A 6,121-nucleotide genomic window follows, 5' to 3' on the forward strand; every position below is an offset into this window, starting at 1 on the left:
ATGTGGAATAGACAGATGACTTCTCTGCTTCTTTTTGAAGAGCGTTCTAAGAAGTCAGCATCCAAGAACTAAGGTAAACATTCATTAATACAATTAGAAATCTTAGACTTTTGGATTCCCACACTTCCTCTGTGTGGGAATCCAAATTAAAGCATTTCAAACAGATTGCTCTGTAGCTTCAACCTGACTCAAGTGAAGGGACATCTACTATATCTCTGGAAAAGATCCTGGTGCTGAATTCCCCTTATGCTAAGAAAAGATTTTTTTTCTCCCTAATGCTCAGTTAAAATAATCCTTTTAATAACTTGAATCCATTATTAAGTGTTCTACATTCTGCAGTGATGGAAAATAAATCTTCCAATACTTGAAAAGTGCTAACATAGCTTCTCTCAATCTTCTCTTTCCATCATGAAACCTTCTTCAATCTCTAGACATAGATTCTCCTAATATGTGAGAGCCAAAACTACATGCAATATTTGAAGTGTGGTCTGATGGTTCAAGGTCATCCAGTTGGTTTTCTGCCTAAGGTGGGACTGGAACTCATGGTATCCTGATTTCTAGCCTAGTGCTTTAAAATCTACACCAAACTGGTTCTTACCCTTTAAATACTCTCCTCTTAGTTGTTTACTCCTCATGGGTCTAAATTGCAATGAATTCCAGGGCCTCCTCTAAGTGCATCCTTTAGATCAGGGGTCTCCAACCTTGGCAACTTTAAGATTTGTGGACTTCAACTCCCAGAATTCTGAGAGTTGAAGTCCACAAGTCTTAAAGTTGCCAAGGTTGAGGACACCAGCTTTAGATAAATGGTGAAAGTGGGAATGATAAGCACACAGTTATTAATAGTTTCTCACTTACTTCTCCTCCCTGTCTAATCTCCTCTGCTTCAGCAGCACAATACAACTTACAAATCTTGGCAGAACACACAAAAGAATCAAAGCTTGACAAGATCTCAAGACATATGAAGTGACGTCTGGCAATGGTTGAACCACACTGACCCTTATTTTAGACAGAGCACACTCTTCCTCCAATAGAATCAATATTGCATCGCTCTTGGCCATTTCAGTCTACATGCTGTCTGCTTTAGGTTATCTCTGATTCTGACCAGCTCAAGGATGACTCTGCCTTCCATCCTTCCAAGGTGGGTAAAATGAGGACCCAGATTGTTGGGGGCAATAGGCTGACTCTATAAACTGCTTAGAGAGGGCTGTAAAAGCACCCATGAAGGGGTATACAAGTCTAAGTGCTATTGTTATTGCTATGACTGATCAGTAGCAGTAGTTCAGGCTGAGGCCTTGCAAGACTTAGCATCTGTTCTGAGAGGATTCTGTGACTGAGTATCAAGTCTTTTCAAAACTGTCCACTTTGTATCATGCACTGTAAGAGTGCTCTATGGTTGATCATAGAATTCTTTCAATGTGCTGCCAGAACAGCCAATAACATTCTTAGGAACTGAAATGTCCTATTGTATTAGCAAATGGATTTGAACTTTCTTTGGAGAGTGGTGAAGGTAGAAGAGAATGTGACTCTTTCTCAAATGTTATTAGGAACAGAGAACATTAATCTTTTTCCCATCTCCCCAGCGATTTGAAAACTACTGTGCTGGTCATTTTATCTGAGTAAATATCCAGGCTTTAATCCATGGACCTTACAAGAGACAATCCAGGATTAACAACCTAACCCATTTTAGTCACAAAAGAATAAGAAACATGTTTCAAATTAATTATGGCATAAATTATGTCGGTTTGTTATTTTAAAATTGTTCTACCTCCATGTGCTTTCAAACAGTCATCTGGTAAGGCAATTGCTAACTTAAGAATTCAAACCTCAGAGTCTACAAACTGCCACAGCAATTGCAATGAGTAGATGAATGGGATGGTTGAATGCTGTGTGTGAATGTGGTATCATGTACAGCTTCCCACACAGCAGCTAATATTGCATACAGTTTTGGCCCAAAAATCTTTCCATCAGTGGGGAATAAACAGAAGTGCTAACAGTGCTAACAACATTGGCCACCTTACTATCTTCACTTTTCCCCCAAAAGACCTACCACCCGATCACTATTTTATAGCCCGTTTCTTTAATTTATCATGCAAATAAATGAACTGCTGCTTGATGAAATCTATAGAACATTTAGTTGGCAATCCTGCTGGAATCTCATAATCTAGTCAAAATGTGCCAGAAAAGATTTTCATGGCTTGAGGCACTACAGTGGTGCTGAGGGAAGATGTGGCAACTCAGTTTTATTATATAGGCATTACAGTTTTCTGAGAATAATGGAGAAGGAAGGAAGGAAGGAAGGAAGGAAGGAAGGAAGGAAGGAAGGAAGGAAGGAAGGAAGGAAGGAAGGAAGGAAAGAAAGAAAGAAAGAAAGAAAGAAAGAAAGAAAGAAAGAAAGAAAGAAAGAAAGAAAGAAAGACATGTCAACTATCCCTTTCTCTTTCCCAGGAATTAAAAATGAACAGGCTCGATAAAAAAAAAAATTATGTCATGAGAAAGAGTTTGCCACTACCAATTAATTGCACATTTCATTTTTATTTGTAAAAACATTCAGTGTTTTTTTTTAAAAAAGAAGAAGAAGAAGAAGAAGAAGGGAGAGAAGTGGCAGTGATTTTTCCAAATATGAATTGGCCTGCCCCTAAACTTGCTTAGCTTTTTCTCTTTTTGCCCTTGCCATGTTTTGGTCACAATTAGAACAATTGAGAGAGCGTGTCTAGAATATTTAAGGACATCAAGCACTGAATCAGAAAATTCTGATAAGCAAATAGAACAGGTTATTTTGATGCTTTTCCTACTTACCACATTGTCTGCAATCTTAATTTACAGAGAGAAGGATGAGCAGACATTTGTGTGGCATCTTAAATACAATGCTAGGATATGATTTGCTAATTTGTTATATGAACCCAGCCACTGTGAGTTATTCAAGAAACGGTGGTTAAACTCACCATGGCTGCAGAGATGAACAACCTTTTTCCTTCCGAACTTTAAAAGAAATATTTCAGCCTCTGTGGTTGCAGACATGGTGAGATCTCCCGAGGAGGCAAAGCTGACAGTTGATCATTTGAAAGGATTAAGGTAAATTTTGACCCTATTCCCCTTTCTCAGAACATGACAAATGGTCCTGCTAGATGCCAGTGATTTGCCACCACATTTCCGTGCAGGGGTGGGTCTCTTGGGGTGAAGTGATCTGCGAGTGACAGCGTGCCGAGACTGACAGGGGGAGGAAGGGAAAAAAAAATCTTGTTTACAAATGTCAGCCGGCAATTAGCATCGTTTAAAGAACCAGGACCGCAACTGCTGCTTTTAGTTAGAGTTGGAAACCCCATTCCTTTCTTGTGGCCACATTTGAAGAGGCAAAGTAGACAGCGAGACTCTGAAGCCAGTTCATAAATAGTTGATTTCATTTTTTAAAATCTTGCCCAAACTGTCACCAACGTCCCTCCTCCCTTCCCATGTGGATCACAGATGGCAAAGAGCTAATTTGTTACTGTTTGATAACTGCTTTTATGTATCAAAGCTCTTATTTACTACTCTGTGGGGAAAATGACAGACTAAAAGCTATTATGTGTTTTCTCTCATTCTCTTACCCCTCATTCTCCCCCCCCCCGTATGAATAATCACTATTCTTGTGTTTTTTTCCTTGCACCCTCCATCCGCACTGTATTTTTCCTCCTTTTTTAAAAATGAAATATACTATTGTAGCCCTTTTACATGTACAATTAATTCCATTTTTTTCCTTTTTGGATTTTCCAGAATGCATCTGGTGGAATATTTCTTCTGAAATCTGTCAAAAATCTGTGATAAGGAATAACATTCTGAAGTGTTTCTTTATAACAATGCATCGCATTCCGGTTTGAGGAGATGTGAATTGTGGTTTTTGTTTTCATGCAGTATGTTAGCCAAATATTTTCAGACCAAATGAATGACCTCCAGCCCAGGGATGGTTGGGTGTCAAATAGGGATTGCTGGGTGAGCCAATCCACATTTATTCAAACATATTCAGGGAATTCATGATTACTACTCTCTAAATTTGTAAAACCAATATTGCCAACTTGTTCTTTAACCTGACAAGTTGGGAACAGATGACATTTATAATTTGAAAAGATGAGAAATTTTCAGGTGGTGCCACTGAAACTTTGCAGGAGGCAGAGTAAGTAACTGCATTATTTTTAAAACCATGAAACTAAAGGCCTTTTGGATGGCTTTTTTTTTAACTGGGTAGCATTCGTGTATGTGTTTTAAATAGATGTTATGTTTATGATGCTATTTGAAATTCATGTGTTCTCTTTTATTCTGCAAACCATTTGATTGCTTCTAATTGTGAGCTCTTGATATTTTAGAAAAAAATATCTGTAACCCACTGTTTGTGATATTTGGGCAGGAGACAATCAAATAAATATTGAAATGGAAAACATTCGATTTGGCAAATTGAAATCTGGATATTATGTATATTTTTAACAACTGTGCAGCTGAAAAAGAAGGCATAGTCACAATTCTTTTAAAATGTTTCCTACTCCAATTCTATAAATTTTGAGGCAGAATGAGAATCTGCTTCTATTGCAGAGGTCCCCAACCTTTTGGGCACCAGGGACCAGTTACGTGGAGAGAGGTTTTTCCGCAGACCAGAGGGAGTGTGGTTTTGTGTGCTACCTGCATCCCACAGATGGGGCTTTGCTTGTTTGTGCAGCCCAGTTGCTGGCATGCCACAACCTGGTACCGGTCCACGGATTGGGGGTTGGGGACCCCTGTTCTATTGGAAAGGTTGTTGAGAAGGGTGGGAAACATTTTTCAAATCTAAGCTATTTTGAGCTCAAAATGGACCCTTCTAGTCTTACTGGAAGTGTTTTAAATACTATTTTAACTATTCTGGAAGTAGTTCAAATTCAAAAGAACACTATTTTGGATTTAAAAGAGGCATTTTAACCTTGAAATTTTTCCGGACTGGATCTTTTCCAGACTGGTTGGAAACAGAAGCATTGAAATACTACTAATTTGGTCTGAGTAGCTGTTCCAAACTAAGGGCTGTCTTATACAACTGTACGCTAACACAGAGAGGGATCATTAACCATTTCTCAAGGACAAAAATTCTTAGTATCTTGTACTTGCCTTAGTTCACTGGAATGGCAACTTACATTGTTTTTTGTCTGTTGTAACTCAACACTAGCATTTTCTGACTTGTGCCTTCAGCAGCAGTGCTTTCTGATTTGTTTTCTGAACTTTATCTCATTATAGGCAGATGTGTCCACTCTAGTTGGTTAGGAACAGCCTCTTTTCTGGTCACTAGTCACTGCCCTCCATGGCTATTTCTGTCCTGGGTTTTGGGGCTTATCTGCTGGATCTCTCAAGGTGAGACCTGGAGGTTGTTGTGTTTTTTTTTAATCTGGTGAAATTGGCAAGACTTCTGTTTCCTTTTTATAGCAAAAATATCAAGAAAAATGGTCAAATGCGGGAATTTTTTTCTTTCTTTTACTTTGACTGTCCCCTTGCTGGATGTACCAAATAGGAAGTTATCAAATATGAGGAGATATCAACTTGCTGGGACTCATATCGAAGCCAAAAATGGGTATCATGTGACTTCAAAGACTTTCCCATGGGAAGGAAAGCATTGTGCCCCCTCTGGTATCCAGACAAAACACTAAGACAACAACTTGGCCAGAATGGAGATATGGGATGAAATCTAGAGAATATTTTTTTAAATGTGGCACAATGTTCCTAATATGGCTCTGCTACTAGTTGGTTTGCCAATGGATTCAAGTGGTATAAAACTACAGTGCTGAAAATTCCTTAGAAAAGACCATTTCAAACACAAAACATCTACTTTTTAACAGATACAGAGAAGCAATAAATGCAAAGAGACTACTTTTCTCAATCACTGAATCACTGAGCTGGGCTGGAGAAATTGTCCGTGCAGTTCTAAAAACGCAAATCCAAATTCCTACTTTTATTAATCCAGTTTGAATACTGAAGTTGGAGCTGACTTCCTTTCCCAATTGTCCTTCTCTAGTAGAGCCTCAAAACCAAGATCATGGCATCCGGCCCTCTCAATTCCTGGCAAATAGATAGGGAAGAAATGGAGGTAGTGACAGATTTTATTTTCCTGGGCTCCAAGATTACCGCAGATGAG

Source organism: Vipera ursinii (genome assembly GCF_947247035.1).
Source record: "Vipera ursinii genome assembly, chromosome: 1".
Classification (NCBI taxonomy): Eukaryota; Metazoa; Chordata; class Lepidosauria; order Squamata; family Viperidae; genus Vipera; species Vipera ursinii.